Genomic DNA, 25,302 nt, shown 5'->3' on the forward strand with positions numbered 1-25,302 from the left:
TATATATCCATTTCAAACAATTACCAAATTATATATTACAGATCCACTTAAATATTTATTTTTGGTTTGAAAATGTATTACGCAGACCAGTTAACTGTCTCATTTCTCCAAAAGCCTTTCCATTTCACCTGTTCCATTTCAAGTCACTGGCAATCAAGAAAAAAAATCAAACAAGGGATTTGTGAAAGCAACAGGAAAACATTTTCCGAGGACGGTTCAGGATGTTTTTTCATTTCCCAGGAACTTTATTTCTGGTGAGTCTACAGGATGCCTCTGTTTTGCTGAAATGGTAACACACTGGAAAGCATTCAGCTACCACAAGCCCTAGTTCTAAACAGGGCATGATTTTTATGCAATGCTCAAGTCAATATTGCTTCAGTTCCTCTAGATCATGATGGCTGTATTCTGCTATCATAACGTACTGGATACAGCATGTTTTCTGCCACAATATCTGAACTGCCATTTCCTCTATCTGCCTTTACATTTCATGGGTTATACAAGTTGCACATCATGCAACTCTACAGGTGGGACTGATACATTCAGCCCATTGCAATCATTCCATGGTAATAACAGCCATATTATCCTTTAGAGACTGACTGAAGCACAGTTAAAGAAATGGTGATGGACTAACTACTTTTTGTAATTAATTTATCCCAATGTTGTTTTTTGTAGTCTTTTTTTTTTAGCCCATGTCTCAAAACCGTAATATGCTTAAATAGGGGATTAGGAGAAATATTTGCCTGTTCACTCATAATTTTTATAACAGAACGTTTTCTTATGTGAAGGAAGAAGGCAGCACAACTGAAATAAAAACAAAACCTAACTTACACCAGGGAAAATTCATAAATGTTTATGCTTGATTCTTTAAAAGCATATTCAGTATATTTACTACATTCATGTTTTGAAACAAGGCAGTGAAGGAAAAGCAACAACTTTACTAGAGGCTCAACTGTCATTATGTCGGAAGGTAAACAGCAGGCAGCTTACTAATATGCATTCTGGAATGAAATATATACTGCATGGAAGTTTTCCAGAGGAAAAATATACCTTGTTGTGATTAGTTATGGTTGCTAAAGTTCAGAAGTAATTTGTATGTCATCTAGGACATCAAATATCTCTGATTTTACACACTTTGTCTGTAAGAACTACTCTGGGATACCAAATCATAAAGCAGAACGTGGCTCGTAAGTAGTTACCAGAATTTCAGAAATTCACATTTAAACTGCCCTAACCCATCCTCCAGCAAATGCTCAGTTGAAACACTGTAGCTGTGTCTATAACATCTGAGGAATAAAGAGGAAATAAAAAGGTTATTTCAATAAAGAACATTAGAAAACCTCCACACTGTCCCTACCACAAATCCCACATTCCTCTTTAGACAGATAAACGCTCTCAATTTACCTACTGGCCAAGAACCATCTGTTCACCCCTTCTACTCCCTCCCTCTTTTTCTTTTCTCTTTTTTTTCTTTTTAACAAAACCCCTTTGTTTTCAACTAAATGTCTTTGAGCTTACCTCTATATAATTAGCACAAGCTAAGAGTAGCAAAAACCATGTCATTTATTGCACAACTAATAGAGCATGAGCAATAGGCTTTCATAAATGACCAAAACCAGTTCTTGGATAACATTCAACTGAGTCCATTATAGACACAATAAAAGATCAGGATCTGGTGCAAACAGACACATGGTCCAGCTGTATTTGGCAGCTAACTCATAATCCTGTTTCAGAAATCTTTATTGCCTTGAGCATTACTATCTGTTGAGCCTCAACTAAAAAGTCGAGTTTCTACCATTTATTTCTTTTGTAGTAGGAGTGAGCAGCTCATGCTCTCCCTTGAATGACACTGAAGGTCATTCACTGAAAAGGGAAATAAATCAAAAAAAACTTGATTCTTTATTAAGATAGATTTTAAACTTTAGAAAGTCCAACTTCTTTCTGCCACACATCTAGAGTACAATCTAAAGAAGCTATGTCTGTTCATAGTGTAAGAGGTGAAAAAATGAGGAGTTATTTTCCCCATTCACAGGGAAAGCTAGCCTGTCCATTCCTATAGTATTGAGGGTGCATCATCTGTGCCATTTCCCATTTTAGTGGGCTTCAGTAAGAATACCTGTGCTAAACTGATAAACAGCTGATAAAGGTATCCAGACAGCTGCAGCTGAATTACTAAAATCTTTTGTCTGCTACATAAAAATAAGGGACTTGGTATTGCATTTTTTAGTAATTATATGCCCTTCAAGTTACATGGGATATTAACTTGCTTGAATGTTTCTAGTTCAGTCAAAAGAAGAAAGCCACAGGAAACAAAAGCAAGCAAGAACAACATGATCTTGATAAACCATGAATCTATTAATTTGAAAATTTCAGGTTATTTTCTTACAAATTTCTTTGTTCTCTCTTCTCAAGCCACTCTCACCATGGCAAGAATGTTGATAAATTAATGTATGTATATTCATTAATATTCTAGCAAATAAAATATAAAAAACCCCCACTGACCATCTACAAAACAAAGTCTTATCTGTATATTGAGAAAATGAAAATTTACAAGGCGTGCATTTCAAATGTCAAATTATGAGTATACTCATGGGAGACCCGATTTTAGAAAATGTAATGGAACCAGAGAGTAGACAGTTAGGTGCTCTATGCTGATTGATATCATGTGCAAAGCAAATTACAAGAGTCAGATCAAGAATCATTCACAGAAACTCAGAAGCTGAAGTATATTCATGAAAACTTTTGTGAAATCAGTCTGGGTACACGCGTTCATTTAAAAAAAATTTTCCAAAGCTATTCCAAAAGAGGGAGGGTATACAGGAACAGAAGTCATTCAAGGAATTATTTGTCAGCTCTAGCTGGAAATTATATCTTTACTTTTAATGTAAGAAACTTTATTCTGTGTTTTTTTTTTGAAGACTGTTCCTGTAACTATAGCATAAAGCAGTTAAAGTGAACAAATGCTGAATTAATACAGCAGACAAAATGCTTTTTTAAAAGAGGATAAACAGTTGAGCTTTCACATCATGGACGTAATAGACCTGAGACATTGCATAGTATAGTTTGTCCAATCACTTTATAAATATTATCATGAAGTCTGCTAGAGAAAGAAAGGCAAAAAGTCTCTCCAAAAGTTAAAAGCTACATTGCTTTTGCAGACTTCTGAGAAAGAAGGTCCAAAGGAAAAAAAAACACTGCAGACAAAAAATCCCCCCAAGCCCCCCACCAACATAATACTAAGCATTCCCTTATTTCTTACAAGTTCTACAGAGAGAGGAGAAAACCAAGAAACTTCATCTATGTCTTTCCACATCTACAGACCCAAGTGCCTCAGTCAACCAACACATCAGTACCCCAGAATCTTTAATTAATCACAAAGTGCATTTCCACTTTGTCTATATGCAAGCTGTTTGTAGCTTCTGACTTGGGCAAACAAATTGTTCCAAATCAGGTTACCAGCAGAGCAGCAGTTTTATTCTAAGAAAGACTGTTTCACTTTAAGATCTTTCCAAGACACTTTTCAATTTTAAAAAAGGTAAAATTCCCTTTTGAGTCCTGCACTGAACTTTTGAAAATTGGAGTATACACTGAATTTTTGCTTCTCACTGGAAGACACGTTTTATTATGCTTTATATCACAGTACCAATTCACGTGCCGAGTTGTCTTTAGAGACTTCAAATATTTTTTTTAACAACTATGTTGCCAGCTAATAGCTTTCAGGATTATTTTTTTTTTTTTATTTTAAGTTCTTCAGTTCATGGACTGAAGGCTTGACTAAAGTGCTGCCTAAGAGTAGATCTAACTTTCAGTACCTAAAAACATGGTTTTAATTGAATTTAGGCCAAAACCAAATAGTAAAGAAATTAAAATCCTCATTTAGCTGTCTCACTCAAAGGGCCCCTACATTTGTACTTGACACTTGATATGCCTTAAGTTACTGTTCCCACTGCACTCCCCAATAATAGTCCCCTGATAATTCAGATTAAGTGTTAGTTATAATTTCTAGCCATATTTAGCGTAAGATCCTCATGATAATTTCATCCAAGGCATACTTAATGAAGGCTATATAGGCACTCCACCACAAGTTCTGACTCACTCAGCCTGACATGGTCCAGAATTATTATTCCAGAATGTTTTCCACCCTCAAACAATCCTATATGCATCACTAAATTGCAAGTGATCAATAGATACTTTTAGTATGCTGCAGGACTACACTGATGGGTCATATACAGGCCTCATATGGTATCAGGTACTGCAAACTAAAAATAAGAGGGAAAAACTTGCACGTAATGGAGATGTTTTAGGCCCATCAGGTATCACTTGAGGCTGAAAGGAGACTCAGAATCAAATGATAGCATAATTATAGGCTGAATCTCACCCTGAGCAGCGCTGCCATAATCCAGTTTGCCTGGGAGGCAAGGATCAAATCCTGGAGCATGTCTATTGAAAGCAGATACCACAGAGTGTTTCTCACTTCCCAAACCAGAAAACAATAAACAAAACCCCAACAAAATCCTTCCACCCAAACCCCAAACAACTCACCATCACCACAAAAACCCAACTCACCCCACTCAGGAGAAAAACAGAGCCATCATCTTTGTCTTCTGAAAGACTGCATTCACTAATCTTGCTCAGAGCACCCCAGCTGTTACCAGGATGGACAAATCATGTCTTTTTCCTCATATTTTTGAGTGATGATGGTGACAGATGAGCACTGTATATTTACCTCATGGTTAGTACATGCTCCAGGGAAGTACAGTACCTAGTCTCAGTTTCCCCCACACCCTCAGTCTGAGATGGTTCAAATCCATATCTTTCAGGAGTTATTTTCTTATCTGTTACCTTATTAGTGATTAAGTTTTAAACTATCACTTCCTAGAATACACTTCTACAGCAAGTATATATGCCCTACTCTCCAACTACACACGTAGTATCCAGCTTGTCATTTTTAAATATATTCAACAGAAGAGAATTTGTGTTTTCATGAACTTCTTGTATTTCTATTCTGTCCATTTATTGTTTTCAATTTCTGATTTCCCAGTTAATTTCAGAAAGGATAATTTTTTTCCGGCTTTTACTATGCAAAAATGTCTGCTTTACAAAAACCTTAAACTGTGCAAGCATTTAGGGCTTCCTGGTGAAATTCCCCAACAGGAAGATGCTGTGCTTTGACAGTGTAGGGGAAAAAAGCATGGAACACTGCAGAAAGTTCTCAGGTGCCAGGGAAGAACAAGCCATGAGTAAAAGAATGCAACACAGAAAGCAGCTGCCCAATTGAAAAGCAGGACATACTCAGGTGGTGCCCTCAGGAACAGCTAGATTCTTTTACTTTACATACATAATTGACATTGACTTCCAGTTAAAGCTATGGTTGATAAAGGAAAAAGTAAACAAAACCTGGAAACATTTATATTTTTTTTCTTCCTGCTTTTTTGAGCGTACAGAGATACATACATGTCTTCCTACAAGGAAAATTCTAGAATGATTCTGAATGATGCCTTTAGGTAAGAGTTATTAGCAAAATTCAGCCTACATCATAGCACTGTTTTCACATTAGGAATAAAAAAAAAGAAAGAAGCATCCTACTACTGATTTTACCTTTTAAAGTCTGATTCAAAATATACAGAAGACTAAAGAGGTAATTTTATAGACATCAAGTGAATTAGGATTGCTTTGGGGTTTTTTTATTAAAATGAATAACATACTGCATCAGGTCAGGGTTTATTCTTGATAAGAAAGTATCAATCTATGGGGGAGAGAAAAGGAAGAAAAAAAATATCAGCTCTGCCCTAAGAAGTTCCTAAGTAGCCCTAACTAGTTCGTAGTTTTATATTGTGTTTAATGCTCATTGCATTGTTGATTAATTTCACCATTAGAATTTGCCAAGTAGGGATGCTAGACTGTCTAACTTTTACTGTGTACTTCAAGCTACGCTTATGTCCTGGTTTCAGCTGGGATAGAGTTAATTTTCTTCATAGTAGCTAGCATAGTGCTGCGTTTTGGATTTAGTACCAGAAAAATGTTGATAACACACTGATGTTTTCAGCTGTTGCCAAGTAGTGCTCAGACTACTCAAGGACTTTTTGAGCTTCTCCTGCTCGCCCAGGTGCATAACAAGCTGGGAGTACAGCACAGCTAGGACAGCTAACCCAAACTGTCCAAAGAGCTATTGCATACCATAGAACGTCATGCTCGGGGGGGTCAGTCGGTCGGTCAGTCGCAGGGAGAGTGATCGTGGCTCGGGGAGTGCTCGCGGCTCGGGACGGGCTGGGCATCGGTCGGCGGGTGGTGAGCAATTGCATTGTGCATCATTTGTTTTGTATATTCTGTTATCATTCTCATTATTACTATTATTATTATTTTCTCTTTATTAAACTGTCTTTATCTCAGCCCTCGGCTCTAACCTTTTATTTTCTTCCCGATTCTCTCCTCCATCCCACTGAGGGCGGGGGGGGGAGTGAGCGAGCGGCTGCGTGGTGCTGAGTTGCCAGCCGGGTTAAGCCTCGACAGCTTATAAGCAACTGAACCCTGTGAAGTTGTCAAAAGAAGAAAAATCTTAGAGACTTATTTTCTGTTTAGTGAACTGTAAGCAATACAAATATTAAACAGACTGTGCATCTTAAGTATATTTCAAACACTGAAAACCACAGAAAAAAGCACAATGGCTCTAAATAAAACATAAGGGCTTGTTTGTTTGTTTTCTACAAATAAATTATTTTCTTTAAATCAGACTAAGAAAAAATAAAAGATATGATTAAATTCTTAAATAAGAAATAAAAGTACATCTCAGACGCACTCTAAGAGATCTTTCATTTAGATTATATCACATTCAAAGAATAACTTATAGGTATTTCTACAGGTCTTCATGTGAGCAGACAAATGTGGTTTAACCCGGCAGGCAGCTGAACACCACCCAGCTGCTCGCTCACTCCCCCCCTCCCTCAGTGGGATGGGGGAGAGAATCGGAAAAAAGCAAAACACACAGACTGAAATAAAGACAGTTCAATAAAACAGCAGAGGAAAAGAATACCAATAATAATGGTAATAGAGTATACAAAATATACAAAACAACTGATGCACAATGCAATTGCTCACCATCTGCTGACTGATACCCAGCCCGACCCAAGCAGAGATTGCTCTCCCCGCAACTAACTCCCCCCAAGCATGACGTCATGGAATAGCCTTTTGGCCAGTTGGGGTCAGGTCTCCTGGCTGTGCCCCCTCCCAGCTTCTTGTGCACCCAGCAGAGCAGGGGAAGCTGAAAAAGCCCTTGGCTGGTGTAAGCCCTGCTCAGCAACAACTAAACCACCAGGGTGTTATCAACATTCTTCTTGCATTAAATCCAAAACACAGCACTGCCAGCTACTAGGAAGAAAATTAACTCTATCCCAGCCAAAACCAGGACAACAAATCATAAAATACTGGCACCACCAGCAGAACAAAGAATACTTTGCAATAAAATGCCAAACCCAATTAGAAAGCATACATCTTTCAGAGAACAACTCAAAAGGGGAAAAAATACAACTTTCACTAGAAATCCTTGAAATCATCTAGTTAAAATTAACTCCTAGAAACTACAAGTGGTGATATCTTCTGTAGAGGTTTACTGTGGCACTAATTTGTATGAAACCAAATTTAAAAAAATAATTTTAAAAAGTCAAATTGGAATTCCAGATGCAGAAGTTCTCCAACAGAGGCAGATATTTTAATGTGTTATAAGCAGCCATAGCTTTAAGCTCCTCTGACCCTTTTTGATTTTAAGTTTCTTTTACTACCAGTTATTATATCACCTGGGTTGGAAAATGTTCTTGTGTAGGCAGAATGCTGATGATGTAATTCATGATTATGTAGAAGGAGGTTGTAATTGCTGACTTTTAAAAATAGCACCAGCTAATTCCCCCATGACCTCTTTGAACCAGTGGAAGCTGCTGAAGGAGATATCTTCATAGTTAGAGTAATTAGGAAGCTTGGGGATATGAATCTCTCTGGAGGGTTATCTTCATTTTATGTTGTGCTATTTATACTGCAGATTTTAATGCAACTAATAATTCCTTTTTTTACCCATCATGATGTATCAGTTATTAGGTTGCTATGAGCAGAGAAGAAAGAGAAGGGAAAAAACCAAAAGAAGCAGACTGGAAAGCATGGACCTCCAGTACCTAGTGAGACTAAATTTTCCACTATTATGATCCGGGCAAAGAGTTTTAGTGACTTACATCCACAATTCCCAGCCTGGCATCAAACCAAGTCAATAAACAAACTAGTTAATAAAATAATTTATTTTTCAGTATTTTTTATAAACCACAAGATACAAGTACTCTACAACAAAGAAGGGGCAACTGTCACTGGTAAAAATGCAATAGCAAGGAAATGGATGAACCCCCTATCTTCAGGTATAATAAAAAAACACCATGGACCTTTCAAGAGACTTTTTTGACTATAATTCAACTTCAGTTATGGTGCTAGCTTTATACTGTTATCATCCTCAATCTGTATTTTTTGAGGCATAGCCAGTAGTGACTGCACCAAAGTGAGTCTTTCTTGGGTAATATAAGGGTGATATTATCCTAATTATAAATTAAAAACTTATGTTGGAGGTAACATGTAGAGTGAAATAAATATAGATGCACCGAGACCTGATTTATCCTGTGCTCTTCCAAAACAACTTTTTCTTTCCACAATACCTTTCTAAAGGGTAGTTTCATGATCTTTTTATGAAGGCACTATATCATGTCATTTTAAGGTTCAGAGAAAAGTGATTTTTTGGGTCATCAATTCCAGCCTCTTCTTATGATGGGCATCACATCATAAACCTCCTTCATTAAAAGCACTGTGACCCATCAACTGCAACTAGCTATGGGGTTTGTTTTGGATTTGGTGTGGTGGTGGGTTTTTTGTTTGTTTGGGTTTTTTTTAAGGACCTCCCTATTTCTGTTTGGAAATCTTGTTCAAAAAGTCATTTGTGATTACATGAAAATCTGGCTTTGGTACCTAATTATTCTTACCTGCCCTAATGCAACCACATTCCTTAAATTCTCTCTCTAGTGTTGACTTGATTTCTTATGAACAAAGCCCCACAAACAAATTATGAAAATTTCTAGATGCACTACTATTAATATTGCTGCACCTCTCCCTTAAATGTAACCCTGCCCCCCCCTGCCCCCATAACTAGAGTTTTTTCTTTTAGGGAAGAGGTGCGTGTCTACATTTGAGCATTCACTGTGATGCTCGTGCACTCTACCACATCTTGGGCATCTGTCTATGTAACCATTTTTTTTTAAATTCCTCGTGTTAAATATCTAGATAGGCATAGCATTGCTAGACTTGAACAGAAGATCACCTTTCTGCCTTCAAAGACGTTTCTAGTTTACAGAAACATAAGAAGGCTCAACAAGATTCATGTTACTACAAATACAAAGGTCCTGTGTTAATATGGCTTTGCACTAATTAAGTGCAGAGTGTTCCCCCCACCCCCATCAGTAAAAAAATTGGTCAAATTTAGAATTATTGAGAACAAGGTAACAATTCTAAGTTTGCGTCACTGAATGAAAGCATTCAAAAAACCCAGAGAAAATAATTTGTATATTGGAGAATAAAAAACTCAAAACCAAAACCCAGCAACACACCCTTCCTCCATTCCTTGGGTTAAAATGGAAGTTCCATATGAAGCCCTGCAGAAGCACTTGAATAACAGCTCACAATAAGAGTGCAGAAGACTGGTATGGTTGAAGCCATCCCCTGTGAATAGTTTCCTCTAGCAGCTCCCCCCTGCCCTTCTCTTGTATTGCGTCCAGGCTATTCCAATAGAAGAACTTACACCCAGAAGGACACATTTAAAGTCTAAGTCTTTCAGGTACAGTGGTTGATTGTTGCTAACTATAGAGGTTCAACAGATTCCCATACAGCTGCTGACTCATCTAGGTAAGCAGGCACAACCTTAAGAGATGCCAAGGAGTACGTAGAAAATTCTCACAACAACCTTAGTTTTTAAGTAAGGAAAAAGAGCTCTAATGAGTCATCATGGGAGTCTCTGCCATTAACTATGGAAACTGATGAAGAATACAACATCTCAGAACCTAAGAGATGTTAGAGACCAGGTAGTTCAGATTGTGTCAGTGACAAATTCTAGATCTTTCTCCCATCTGTGTGACAGTGAAAGAAATCCAGTTCTAAGGTGCCAGCACAGGCTTTCTATTCCTACAGAACAGTGCCCCAGGTTATGTTATCAAGATGTCACAGGATAAAGGACAAGAAAAAAGAAGTTTGCCTTTCTGTTGTATAGGTCTTAAGAAGCAAAATTCTCTCTTTTCCTCCTCACAGCGTGTCTGTTTTTGAAAGAAGCCTGTACAGGATTGAAATATTCTGAAATTAAAGGGAGAACTCTGGTAGAACAGTAAGGAGTTTATAGGGCAAACACCAGACTTTTTGGTGATTTATAACACAAACTCCTTAAAATGTTCTTTCCTCCCCCCCTTCCTTAATTATTGCCTAAGGTAGATATCATAGTAATCATTCAGAGGACAATGTTCCCAGAAGTTAAAAATTGCAAATAATCACTTCTACTTGAAATATTTAAGATGGATAAAATGCAACCTATGCTAGCAGAAAACTTGAGGCCACTGACTTTTTTTTGTTTTCTGGATCTGCTCAGATCTGGACAGCGAATAACAAACCAGCAGTTGGTGTCACACAGCCTTGGAGTTCCCACTTGTGGGCATAGTCAGAAAGCACATACGTGGAAGACATGTTCTGCTAGGGGGGAAAAAAAAATAAATAAAAAAAAAATCAAAGAGACAGTTATCTCAAACACATGGGTAACCTTGTCCTCACAGGGAAACAGCCACAGGAATAAGGAAGTAATGGGAAGTTAAGGATCGTATAAATAAAATCCAGTCATATAAACCCCATCACCTCAAGAGTTACATGGAACTTCCTATCAGCACATCTTTACAAAATTTCCTTTTATCCTTATGGCACAAACAGGATTCCACAGATGCTTGTGAGCTAAATCTAAAGCACAAGTTAAAGGGACTGAATGCCTTTAATTTGATGCCTCCAACATATACATATACTATTCTGAGAATCAAGAGAAGACCTTCAGCTAGTGCAATGCAGAGTTGCTCCTCTGAAATTAATAGTGTTTGCCACACCCACTAAAGAGTTTGCCTTCTCTGTATAATAGCTTGAAATGGAAGTTAAGGTCAGGTACTTACAGTGCATATCACACACGCACAACTTAACAAGAAAGAATACCAGGTTATGTCAGCAACACCTAAACAACAAGCTATCAGCACTTATTACCATTCATGGCTATAATATCCTAGATAACCAAGACAGAAATGGAAGTACTTTTAGTGTACTGGATAACCCATATATTACACTTATTTTACATTTGGTCTAATACATTAGAGAACATGAACATATCAAATGACTCAAGATTACAATCTGTATCCATGATTGCAGTTAGAAAATTTACTTTGAAAAAACCCCAAAACACTTCTATAGTGATGTCTGTAAGTTCAGGATTTGCATAAAAAGTTTCAAAATATAAAACACGTTAAAGGAAACAAACCCTAAGGCACACAGAAGGAGCATTTTGCCTGTTTCTTATAGGGACCTAAACAAACACAAAAGTTAAAGCTGTTTATTTTCTCCAGAGAATCATGCTGACTTAAGATTTAGTGACAGCAAATGCAATATATACTGCTCATATTTTTAATTTACCACAATACAGCTGTCTAGAATTATGTCAGAAATTACAGTGCAGATAAGTCTGTCCATTGTATTATTTGTTGCACTGTTGTCCCTGACAGTACCTCAAGGTCTTCCTTCAGAGTACAGTGAAAAAAATAATCGAGGATATTACTAATAACCTCAGACATTTTTACTAGAGTCTTCCTTATACTCTCACACCATCATTACAAAATTGCCTTTCCGCAACAAACAAAGAAGAACAGAATAAATCAGTCCACAAAATTTTTACTAGAATAGTTTCCTTTAAAAAAAGGAAGGTATACTCTTGCATTTATCTACCATCAGTCAACGCTCAGGTTCATCTACTGTAATCCAGTTATATTAATTAACAGAGATACCTACAAGATTTAAAATTAACCAACCATTTTTCATCTCTATCTGCTTGTACACACTGTGCATAGCCACAAAAAAAGAGCAAGTGAAGCAAATCTTTTGTCACAGAAAAAATCAGCACTAAAAATAATATTTAACAAGCTGAAGTTAAGGTAAACAATATCCACTGCTCTCCCCTTGCCTACACATCCCATGATCTCATCACATAAGGTAAATACATTAGACAGTCACAATTTGCCCTGGGTAAATCCATACAATCTCACTGTACTTGAGTATGGCCATGTTGGTGGCAGCAACAGGCTCTGTCAACAAACTCAGAAATATCAAGGTAGAGAGCCATGTTCAGGGACTGTGTCCAGGACACCAACTCAGGAACAGTAGGAAACAAGACAAACTACCTGTAATATGCCCATGAGCCAGCACGGAGACAGGACCAAGACTGGACAAAGGAATTCCTACAGCGTGGGTCTGGAGTCCATGCAGTCAATAAGTGAACACAGCAGGGAACAGCATTGAAGACAGACACCTACTTATGGTAGAACTCAAAGCAAGACTGGGCTCCTGGGCCTGTGAGCAAAGAGTGTGGGTGGGCTGTCACAGGTGAGGCTGGTCAGAGCCATTAAGGCCTATTGGTGCACTCAGAGAATTGATCAGCTGCCTCGTTAATCTGTGCTTTTCTTAGCCTTCTTTTTGCTGCCAGAAGCACTCTTGAGCACTCTTGTTGTCCTTCATGTCCCTCTGTTTCAACTCTACCTGAGCTCTGATTTTCCTAACCCTGTCCATGCACACTCAGACAATGTGCCCATAATTCTCCCAGGTAACCTGTTCCCTTTTGTACCTGCTATGTACCTCCTTTCTGTGTAGGAGCTCAGCCAGGAGTTGCCTGTTCATCCATGCAGGCCTTCTGCTACATACAGAGAGAAATTCTCCTCAACGCACTCTTGAAGCCTGCTGGATTTCTATCACTCACTTTTTCCTCTTCATGTAGACCCCCTGTTTCAGACTCAGCTAGCTCTGATGCCTGCCCTGACTGTTCTTGTCCCTCCTTGCCTGTTACCAGGGCATTGTGCCTGTTCTATAACTGCAGCTCTGCAGGCAGAGAAGGAGCCTTTCTCCTGCTGCCAGAAGTCATACATTTCCAGCCTTCCTTATCACGGTGCTCCATCCGCTCCTCCTCTGAGCACAGTCACTAACTGTCCTTCCTTCCACCCACCATGGAGCTTGGGCTCTTGTTTCTGCAATGTCTCTCTAAAGACCCTGTCAATATTCTGTTCATCCACCCTGGTACTATGCAAGCTGCTCATGTCCTCTCACAGCTCCTTCACCTGGTGATTCAGTGTCTCAATGACAACCCACCTTCCAAAGGTAAGGACACACTCAGCCCAACCCTAGGGAGAGGCACCAGGCACTACCTGCAGCTGAAGGCTGCATACTCCTCCCAGAGTTCTTTCTGGGTCAAGGCCTCATATGTCCCCAAAACAGTTGTTCCAGCTGATGCTGGAGACTGTGGCAAGCTAACACCATAGTGGAGCAGGCTCCAGGAGTTTTCAGCAGAGTTTCTAGACCCCTTTGCAGTAATAGCTGTAGCCAATGCAGTACTCCAGGATCTATGCTGCTTCCCACTGGTTATATAGCTGCTCCCCACACACCAGCGGAATAGGTGTTTGACAGTCCCTGAGCAGTAGCCAGTTGGAAACAAGAAGCATAGGCGCCCCCAAATCCAGGAACTGCCAACACAAGCTGACTGTCAGAGCTGATAGAGGCAAAAGCCTCCAGAAGCCAACCCTCACCTGCAGCAGCAAGCAGCCAGAAGTGCCTCCAAGGAAGATGATCCCTGCAGAAGAAGCATATGGAAGAAATTCCCTGAAGAAGAAGCCTGGAAAGTGCTATGACAACTGTTACATCTCTGCTAGCTGATTCTCTTAGTTGCATTCAAGCACAGTCACAGCGAGAACTAGTTGCTAGCACATGGGCGTTGTGAATGTATTAAAAGATGAGGAGCTCTCTGAGAGCCAGTCCACAGTCAAGTCTTGTATGTTGGAAAGATTTTCTTAAGAACTCTGAAGGGACTCTCTCACAACCCAGAGTTGTTCATGGAAACCTGTCCACTAGAAGTGAAATTGGAGATAGAGTCTCCTCTAAGAAAAAGGTGCATGCAAAGCTATGGGCAGTCTTGGGCCCTGTCACAACCAGACCGTTGAAGCCCTGAGAACTTCTTGCATCACTTACAAGACGACATTCTACCAGTATCCCTACTAGAAAATTCTGAAAGTCCTTGAGAAAGGTTATTGCAGTGTCCATGCAGGCAGTCCTGTCAGAGTTTCTATTAACTGTATCAGCTAGCTTTGCCAGCTATTAAACATACATGTAGTGAACATACACAGATAAACTGCCTACTGTCCTATATGTAGAAACAGCCACTGACTATGTTAATAATAGCGAGTAGTGCTGCTCAAATGAAACAGATCTGAGGAGCAAAACAACTATGCTGAAAATGAGACATCAATATTATTAGTGCTTCAAGAGGTTTTATTTTAGCCCTATTCTGGTTTTGTGAACTGCATGCCTATTAACAGCTAGAACACACTAGGCGTACTCCTGGAGTGCCTCTGCTGCCATGACTTCATCTGAAGAAACCCGGTTCATGCTTTCATGCCCTTGGAGACTGTTCCATGACGTGAACTTTTTGCAGTAGATAGGACATTTGTTTCAAAAAATTCAGACTCAAACACTCATATAGACATACCCACATTCTTAAGAAATGCAAAAGATTATCCTGCTCTTCCCCCACCTAACTCTATAATCTTTTCATCATTTGGACTTCTTGGATGATAATAATTGCTTCCTACCAACAATATGTAGTTTCTAGAGAAATTCTTTGTCCTTCCCAGGCTGGCTTCAGACTTTTTGCCTAATACTGTTATGGTTTGTTAGCTCAACTCTGTCCATCAGCCGAAGCAGACTGGCTACCGGTGTGACCTTGGAGCAAAAAACCCAGACATCCATGTAGGATATTGCTGAATGTAGCATACATAATGTGTTCTGGCTAACAATGAGATTGCCATCAATCACTCCTTTTGAAATAGTCCCCAAAATTAATGATAGGCAGTTTTTGCACCCTAAGCACGTCATCCCAATGACAAAGATCTTTAAGGGTTCAGTGCTATCACGACTCTTACTTCAGGTATGCACATGTAAAGTTTTAAAACTAAGATATGTGGTTTGCAGCATAACTCCTTATACATTTCCAGCCACTGAGGATACCAGTGAGCATATCAGAGAGAAGGGTTTGAACGAAAACTGGGAAATCTGTAGTGAAATCCAGGGAAGACAGGAGAAATACAAGATATAATACTGTTTATTTTTAAACACTGGTGAGCTTTCCTCTCTGAAACTTAGACTCTCCACTCAATCCTCTTAATAAAAACGGGCATCTAACAACAATTGTGTTCTACTACTAAGACCTCCCTCTGCCTGAGACTTCACAAAAAATTACCACATTATGTGCTGTTGATATGAAACTCCAGATGTGTCTTAAGTAAAACTAATCAAACCAAGAAAATACCTGAAATAATTTAAATTGGTAAGTTTTGTAACATACTACATTTTCCTGTGACCACAAACAACCTTTCAAATTTACAGCAGACCAAGTTTTGACTAACTGTACATTTGTTAGCTGAAAATGTTTTTAAACCACAAAACATCTCTGTTTTGAAATTCTGCCTGTTTCAACTCTTTGGGAGAATCATAGAATCATAGAATCACTTTGGTTGGAAAAGACCTTTGAGATCATCGAGTCCAACCTTTAACCTAACCCTGACATCCCACCACTAAACCATGGCCCTAAGCACCTCATCTATCCCTCTTTTAAATACCTCCAGGGATGAGGACTCGACCACCTCCCTGGGCAGCCCATTCCAGAGCCTGACAACCCTTTTGGTGAAGAAGTTTTTCCTAATGTCTAGCCTAAACCTGCCCTGGCGCAGCTTCAAACCATTCCCCCTCGTCCTATTGTCCATTACGAGGGAGAAGAGGCCGACCCCCACCTCCCTACAGCTTCCTTTCAGGTAGTTGTAGAGGGCGATCAGGTCTCCCCTCAGCCTCCTCTTCTCCAGACTAAACAACCCCAGTTCCCTCAGCCGCTCCTCATATGACTTGTGTTCCAGACCCCTCACCAGCTTGGTTGCTCTCCTCTGGACATGTTCCAGCACTGTCAACCAGTACCCTCAGGTCCTTTTCCACCAGGCAGCTTTCCAGCCACTCTTCCCCGAGCCTGTAGCATTGCATGGGGTTGTTGTGACCAAAGTGCAGGACCTGGCACTTGGCCTTGTTGAACCTCATACAGTTGGCCTCAGCCCATCGATCCAGCCTGTCCAGGTCCCTCTGCAGAGCCCTCCTGCCCTCATGCAGATCAACACTACCACCCAATTTGGTGTCATCTGCAAATTTACTGAGGGCACACTCAATCTCCTCATCCAGGTCATTGATAAAGATATTAAACAAGACTGGCCCTAGAACTGAGCCCTGGAGGACACTGCTTGTGACCGGTCACCAACTGGGTTTAACTCTGTTCACCACAACTCTCTGGGCTTGGCCATCCAGCCAGTTTTTAACGCAGCAAAGAGTACACCCGTCTAGGCCATGGACGGCCAGCTTCTCCAGGAGAATGCTATGGGAGACTGTGTTGAAGGCTTTGCTGAAGTCCAGGGATACAACATCACACAAGAAGCGAACAAGTGCATTATATGACTACACAGTTCCTAGTATCTGTCAATTTTTTTTAAAGGATTTTGTTTATGATGCATGGTCTGTAATAATTCTGAGAACTCCTCTTTCCTTTGTTATCTGTCTGTGTTGAGATGGTAAACTGATACTCTGGGTTGTCAAAATGCTTCTGGTTTAGAAATAACATGTATTTTCAATCCTTAAACAGTACATAGACACTATAATGACATATAAAATACAAATATTACATACACAAATGACAGACGCCAGAGTTTGATATGCATTTTCTATAAAAGGCATGCTATGGTGTTCATTTCCAGTTCAAATATCACTATAGCCAGTGAGGTCTTGTCAAATCATTTTTTTAAAAGCAATACCAGAAAGGTCTTGAATTAATGCAATAATCACATTCAAACCTGGTAGATCTTAGCCTTGTTTCTCATCTGCCCTACAGACAACTTCAGTCTTTAAATCCTCCCTCAATGGCTAACTTCCCACCACCTGCCCAGCCACCATAAATACATCTAATACAACACTACTCCATTTCAGATAATATTTTCAAGAAAATCTTTTTTAATTCATAGAATCATAGAAACATAGAATCGTTTAGGTTGGAAAAGACCTTTTAAAATCATCAAGTCCAACCATTAACCTAACCCTGCCATCCCACCACCATGTCCCTAAGCACCTCGTCTGCCCATCTTTTAAATACCTCCAGGGATGGAGACTCGACCACTTCCCTGGGCAGCCAGTTCCAATGCTTGACAACCCCTTCAGTGAAAAAATTTTTCCTAATGTTCAACCTAAACCTGCCCTGGCGCAACTTGAGGCCATTTCCCCTCGTCCTATTGCTATTGCTCATTACCTGGGAGAAGAGGCCGACCCCCACCTGGCTACACCCTCCTGTCAGGCAGTTGTAGAGGGTGATAAGGTCTCCCCTCAGCCTCCTCTTCTCCAGTTCCCTCAGCTGCTCCTCATCAGACTTGTGCTCCAGACCTGTAAACTCTAGCAGGTTTGTAGTTTACATAGTATGACGGAGAGTGACAAATGCAGAGACTAGATAATAAACCACTGTTGCTGTTACTTGTGGACACAAAATAACAGAAGAGTCTAGAGGATAACTGAACACCCTTTTAAATATTAACACAAACTAAGGAGTTTCAGTTCTTTCCCAGCATTTTTCCAGCTGGTTTTTTTCTATTGCTTAAAGTCTTGCATTTTGTTTTTGTTTTTCCCTTGACACTGAACCGTGATATTGCCTCTTTGAAAATTGCAGACAGTGAGACAGATGTCTTGAATGTGTAAATGCCAAGGGAATTGTTTATCAAGAAGCTATGGCCATGTGTAGCTCTCAGGACTTTCTCCCTCCTCTGTTGTGGGAGATTTGTTAATAATTTGCATCACAAGTAGAGAAAATCAGATACAAACTACTACAGCTATCCAGACACATTTGAGAAAAACACTGGGAGATAAAGCCAAAACAGTACTAGTGAAGCAGCAGCTCTGCTACTTACCACGAGCTAACAGAAATTTTTCCAAAGAATGCAATATCTTTCTGTGCTGCCCTAAGATGAAGAATAAGATATTATAAAAGGTAAAGGAGGACATCTGTTTCTGTATTATTTTCCTTTACGAGATATTAAACCTACTTTTTTTTTTTTCTCTTTTTCATTTTATTGGCAGGAGGTTGGTTTTCTTTTCTTTCCTTTGACAGAAAATGCTAGAACTTATGAATAAAATATTTTTTTGTTAAACAGAACTTTCTTTTACACCGTAATTACATTCAAAAAGCTTTTCTCTGCTTTTTTTTTTTGTATACAGGATAAGTTTGAGCATATTGCTTATAATGTAATCAAATGTAATCAAATATGTGGTTATTATCTGTAAGGTAATGAGTAAGGAAGAATGTATTACTATGTTCTTAATCATTGCAGAGTCCAGATGATATCATTAACCAAAGGAGCCTAGCTTGAGTGGTTCTGTAATAACATCTGAACCCTAGTATTGATTTGTAATGTGTAATCTACCACTTCGCTCACTGTGATTCATACAGGTAAGAAGAAATTAGTTTCTTTTAGAGAAGTTTTGAATTTCAAAAATTTAAGTTTAAAAAACTTTTCTTTCCTGAACCATAAACCTAAAATAAAATTTGATAGGAGTAGAGTAGCAAGTTACTTTGTGCCAACATGCATTGACTTTATCTCATTAAGATGGAGAATTGTTATTTTGTACTATTGATTTTTAGTTTTCTTTTATAATTTTTATTGGCCTGATACTGTCTTATTCTTCATACTATTTAATTTCAAAAATAGCCTGTATTCTGGGCAAGCCAACTTGCCCACTACTGATCAGTCATCTTGTGCTACTGTTAGTGAGATGAAAAACCCAGAATTTAAAAGAAGAAAGGTTATATCTGACCCATAAATGCAACTCAGAAAAATCTCAGAAAAAATGTTTCCTGAACTAATTTTCTTGCCATCCCTTGTCATTCCCTCCCACATGGTTACAAAATATCCCTGAGGCAACTAACAAGGCTACTGCTAATGCTAGTCATTACCATCGTCAACATTGTCATCATCAAGCGCTCAACTGATTTTAAGCTTCTTTTAATCCAAATGAAGAAAACAGGTAAGATTTTAGAATCATGGTTGCGGAAGACCAGTCTCCTGACGCCGACCAATATGATCTCCAGAAGCCGTTTATTATAGCTTTACATACAGCTTTTATACTCTTCCAAGTCCCGTACACACGGTCACGTAGACTTTCCTAATTCGTACATGCTACTGTCTATCCAGCAAGCATATAAGCCTCTAACTCACTCATTGGTTATTTCATTATCATCATCTTACCCTACTTGCGGTTACTGCTTCTCTACTCTAGCAACTAAGCATTTCCCCTTTAATAGCGTCCCGTACACTGGCTAAGCATTTCCCCTTTAAGAGCATTCCAACCCTATCAGAACCTGATGTCCTTGTTCTGCTAGGGATTTATCCACAATTCCCCCTTCTTTGTTTTTTGCTAACCAAACTCCATGCATAGCCCTCTTTATCATATCAGTTACACAGCGCGATATTGATCTCCAGAAGCCGTTTATTATAGCTTTACATACAGCTTTTATACTCTTCCAAGTCCCGTACACACGGTCACGTAGACTTTCCTAATTCGTACATGCTACTGTCTATCCAGCAAGCATATAAGCCTCTAACTCACTCATTGGTTATTTCATTATCATCATCTCACCCTACTTGCGGTTACTGCTTCTCTACTCTAGCAACTAAGCATTTCCCCTTTAATAGCGTCCCGTACACTGGCTAAGCATTTCCCCTTTAAGAGCATTCCAACCCTATCAGAACCTGATGTCCTTGTTCTGCTAGGGATGTATCCACACATGGTGTCAGTCATTCAGCTGCAATCTCTCCATCACTTATGTGACAACGACTATGCTACCCAATTTTATTCAACTCAGGAATCAAAACTATGGTTGGTAGTATAAAAGACAAAAAAAACTTCCCTAAAAAGTATGTATTTAAACTTATCCTTCATGCCAAGAGAGGATCCAGAGAACTAGTGTGGAAGAAACATGAAGAGTCAAGATATGGGCCATGAAAGTAAAACTTCTGTGCCCATTTAAATATGGTCTTGACTTGAAAGTAACCTGTTAAGAATTCTTGCATTAGCTATGAATGAATCAATAAGACACAAGGAATAGAGTAATTTAATATAGGTCAGTCACTTTAGATATTTTGATTGATGCATTCACCTTCTCAGAAAAAAATCTTTTAAATGTGAAGTACACACAACAGCAGGTGAGCTGTGGGGTGATGAGACTGGCCTTGTGAGAGAAAACTGGAAACTAGTGGAACATAAGAAGGAGATAGCTGAGAAACAGGAAGGTAACGATAACCGATATGATATATGGAAAACAAAGGATAAAAATGTGCTGATAAAGACTAAAGAGAAGGTGGCAAGGCTCAATGAGACAATAACCTCAGCCTGAAAGTATATTGTTAGGCATTTGGAGTCATCCTCAAAAGTTTTTTTTAAATTCAGGTCCACTGATACCCACTTGGAATTCCTCTAAGAGGAAGAAGACTCTTCCACTGTTTGTCTTCAGGCAATTCTTTGCCTTCTTTGTGCTGCTGAAAGTCTGACAGGATGGATAAAGATATTTTTCATTTTTCAATTATGCATTAATGCCATTGACTTAATGTGTCTACTCTGAAGAGCAATTTTGTGCTCCTTTGTGCTGTATCTGTAGGTTGTGTTGTGGGTTGTCACTATAGCGCATGTACATTCTGCACAGCACTCTGCCTCCCTCACCCTACTGCTATCTGCCCGACAACCTTATTGTAAAACATCGACAGAAAAGATGTAGTTGCATATTTTTGGCTCCCCGAACAGGTCACATTATGTTAGGCTGCAAAATAATTACATGACATTCTTTGCTTTCCAAATTCAGGATTATCTGGCCTGTGCCTATGGCACTAACACTACATATGCTGGTGATGTACATGACAGCAAGAACAGAGGCCAATCTGCAGTCTCAGAAGCTATGAAAACTAACAGCACCGAAAACACAATAATTATATTAATTGGGCAATGCCTCTACAGCACAAGCTTTAGCTTTGCGGTAGCATTTAATAACTTCTCTTATCTTGGCTATGTCAAATCCTAAGAAAAGTCAGAAAGTACTCCTTGGTGTCTTGGCTTAATGGTAGGTACACTCAGAAGCAATCTGAGCTGGTCAAAAGCTTTCCCATGGAATATTTTCCTGCCAGAAGACATCATTTCACCAAAATAAAAACATCCTGCAAGAATGTACTGATTCTGACAAATTTAATTCAGCAAAAACATATTTGTCTTTTGGTAGTGTTATGAAACATTAAGACTTTGGTTTTAATCTAATTTTGATTTGATTGCATATCTTTTACAGAAAATATACGTTAAAATACCAATAAAAATATAAGTTTTATTGATATGGAATATATTGATTGACTTAGCATTATCTTTTCCAAGAATCATAATGAAAAAAATTCAGAAATCACAGAATTTTCCATTCCATAGACGTTACATTTCTGGCATATTCCTGAAAAAATGAAGTAAAAAATCACCTCACTCCACTATTCAGAAACAGATAAATAGTTCTCTAAAGGACTTTCACAATCCTTTTCTCCAGAAAAGTGATGAAGTTTATAAACTGATGTTTCTACTAAACAATTTCTACAACGCGGAGCAGATCCTAAAGTGTTATAAATCAGAAAGTCCACTGTGACCGCAGCAGGCAGTGTTTAATGCAATCAATCATTATGAATACTCAGGCTTTTCAGGTGCACTTGATAATGGACACTTACAGCATGTTTTATAAAGTTAACATTTGAAGAACTTACTATTGCAGTTCAGTTTGCTGTTCTGCTCTGTAGTGTGAAATTTTGGCAAGTCACTTAATCATCCTCTGTCTGGTCTCCTTCTGTAAAATTGAAATAATATTTTCCAACTTTCATTCAGTCTGGAATTAGACCTTACTCCTGCAATATATAGATGTTGCTAGACTGTGCAGAGTAAATTGGAAACAGCAGCATGAACATATACTACATAGTTAAGGGGGACACCAGTTCTTCAGAGTGGAAAACAACTTCTAGTATGTGTATATGGAGAACCTGTTAGAAATAATTTCTTTGTTCGTCCTACGGAATATATTAGAACATAAATAACAACTTTCTGCTTTTAGTATTGGGCAACTCTACTGTAGTTCTTGTACACTGAGATTACATATCTCAAGTTGCTAATTGGTAGCCTCTTAATAATTTAGAATTTTTAACTAACTACGTACTTCATTATCTCCTCCATTATTTAAACTTTTGGGCAGCGGGAAAGCTCATATCTTCACACTTCTGCAGTAAGTGAGTTTTAAAAATATTTTTCTTTTTTTGAAGTCTACAAATTAAAGTAGTCAGTGATGGTACAGATGCTTTATTGCAAATCCAAACCTCATGCACACAGGCTTATTTTTTTAAATTGCTTTTCGTGTACCCACGAGAGCTAGTCCATGAACCCTTGACGATTGCAGAGAGAAAGCTATTGACATAGAGGAATGAATCAGACTTTGACTAAAACCTGTAAGGGAAAACATCTTTACAGACTCAATAGTTAACAAATTCCTCTATATTGAAGGATTTCTTTATACAGAACAAGGTTGGCAAACCCTTCAATGGCACACCAGAGAAGTGTTAGAAAAAGACAGTTACTGTTTTGCAGTTACTCTGTAGACAAGGTGTCGAAACAATACCGATTATTTCTGTTATTTACTAATTATTGTTAGATTTGACATGATGAAACATTGTTTGAATTTCACCTAGTCTGCCCTTGTTCAGAAGGGTAATGGACACTTACTTTATCCCAGGAATTATCAATGTAGTATTCTTAGCTAGTTAATGAAGTCAAATGTATTATGGAATGGTACATAGACTGGAATTTGATGCTCTCCCTGTTAGCTATATTTCTGATTAAATGCAGCCTGTGGTTCACACCTACACAGGAATTAAAATGAAAAGAATTAAGTATAGGTTAGAATATAACACTCTCAGTTGACAAAGGAGACAAATTCATGCCAATTGTTGGAATTCTCTACGTGTGGTCTAAAACGCTCAGCAGCAGAGCATGTACAATTCTGACATTCATTAACACAAATTACCTTGAGGTATATCAGAAGAACCTGTAGCAGCATGCCATATAATAATTGTCTAGGATATAGTGCTATGGATTCTGCAGTGCCTCCCAAGAGTCTGCCAACTGCACAGCAGAAAGCCAGCAGTTTGTGTGCAGCAGCTACGCATGTGGCCTGTTAGTGAACAAGACTCCTTAAACAGTCAGGAGTAAAATGACAGTCTCCATTAGACCGTTACACAGGCACTCGGTATTTTCCTTGCTCTCCAGGGCAATAGGAGCTTCTCAGCAACTCTGTAGTTACATGACCAAAGAGATATAATTGGTCCACGAAGACAAGCCTGGGACTCCAACATGTTTCTTTTGTAACATTTCTTAAGGGAAAAAAAAAAAAATGTTGGTAGGAAGTTTTAAAATTGTGGAAAAAAATTCAAAATAGAATTAGAAGACATTCCTTCAAAAATTATTTTATCTATGCAATAGCCTTCAATATAAAATCCTGCAGCCTGAATCTGTTCTCCCACTGGCATACCTATCAAAATCAAATTCATGCTATTCTAAATTGCCTGAATAGCTGCATGACCACAACTCGGTAGATTCTTCTTTACCCCTGATTTTGTAACTAGATTTCCTTCTGCACAAGCATGTTGAACTTGGTAGAGTTTCAGCTTCGTATCAGAGTTTAATAATATAACTTCTATCACAGGTGTTAAATAGAAAACAGCCTGATTCAGTGACAATTAAGGAGAAAAAAGAATCACAACTAAATAAAGTGTGTAATGTATATATTATACTTCATATATGCATTGCAATTAGTGATGAAACTAAGTTAAGAGTAAGAAGAGAAGCAGTATTAGTTATTCTCATCATTATTATATCATTTAATAGATTTACATCATTAAAAAAATAAACAATTTTGTTCATAAGTATATACGTGTGTTGTCATATATATATAATATATATGAGAAAATAGTTGTCATGCTAAAATAGGTCAATATCAGTACCAGTTGTATCACATATATTTTTCACTGCACGATTTAAAAAATAAAAAATACCTGAGAGCTAATTTCAGTCTGGAAATATCAGAAAGATGAGGTTCAGGATTTGATTTTCTGGAATCATAAAGATTGATCCATGTTACTCCAGTTCTTGACAGAATAAGCCCTGAGAATTCAGTGGATTTCACTGAAGGCTGAGTTACCTTTCTAATTAGGCTACTCACTAAAGCTTTTTAGTGAGTAGTTTTTGCCACAGAATGTCAACTGTTTGTCTATGTAGGCTTAAATTGTAATGTTTCCAGTCAGTGCATTACTTCCCTTCTGTCATGGTTTAACCCCAGCCAGCAACTAAGCACCGCACAGCCACTCACTCACTCTCCCCCATCCCAATGGCAGAGAGAATTGGAAGAGTATATATATAATATATACACATATATAAACACACACAATATATATATTTTATATATATTATATATATAGATATTACATATATTTATCATTCTCATTATGTATATCTATACTCATTACCCTCCCCCTTAGCCGCTCAGGACAAGAGAGGTGATGTGTTGCATGGAGTTACTGGGCACCAAAACCAACTCAGGTTGGGTCACTGCTGCACTTGCACTGCTTCTTGTAAGGCTTGCACTCTGTTGATTCAGGTGGTTCCTGCTATAGTAACTCCCACAACATGCAACTCAAATCCCTGGTTACAGCAATTTAAAGGTATTTCCATTACAGTCTCCACCCCTTGTCCCTTTGGACCAGACCTTAGGTTTTAACATTGCAATAAACTCTTCCCCGTGCCCCTGCTGCGGCTTGGGCTTATTCACCA

Source organism: Egretta garzetta, unplaced genomic scaffold, assembly GCF_000687185.1.
Source record: "Egretta garzetta isolate BGI_Z169 unplaced genomic scaffold, ASM68718v1 scaffold336, whole genome shotgun sequence".
NCBI lineage: Eukaryota > Metazoa > Chordata > Aves > Pelecaniformes > Ardeidae > Egretta > Egretta garzetta.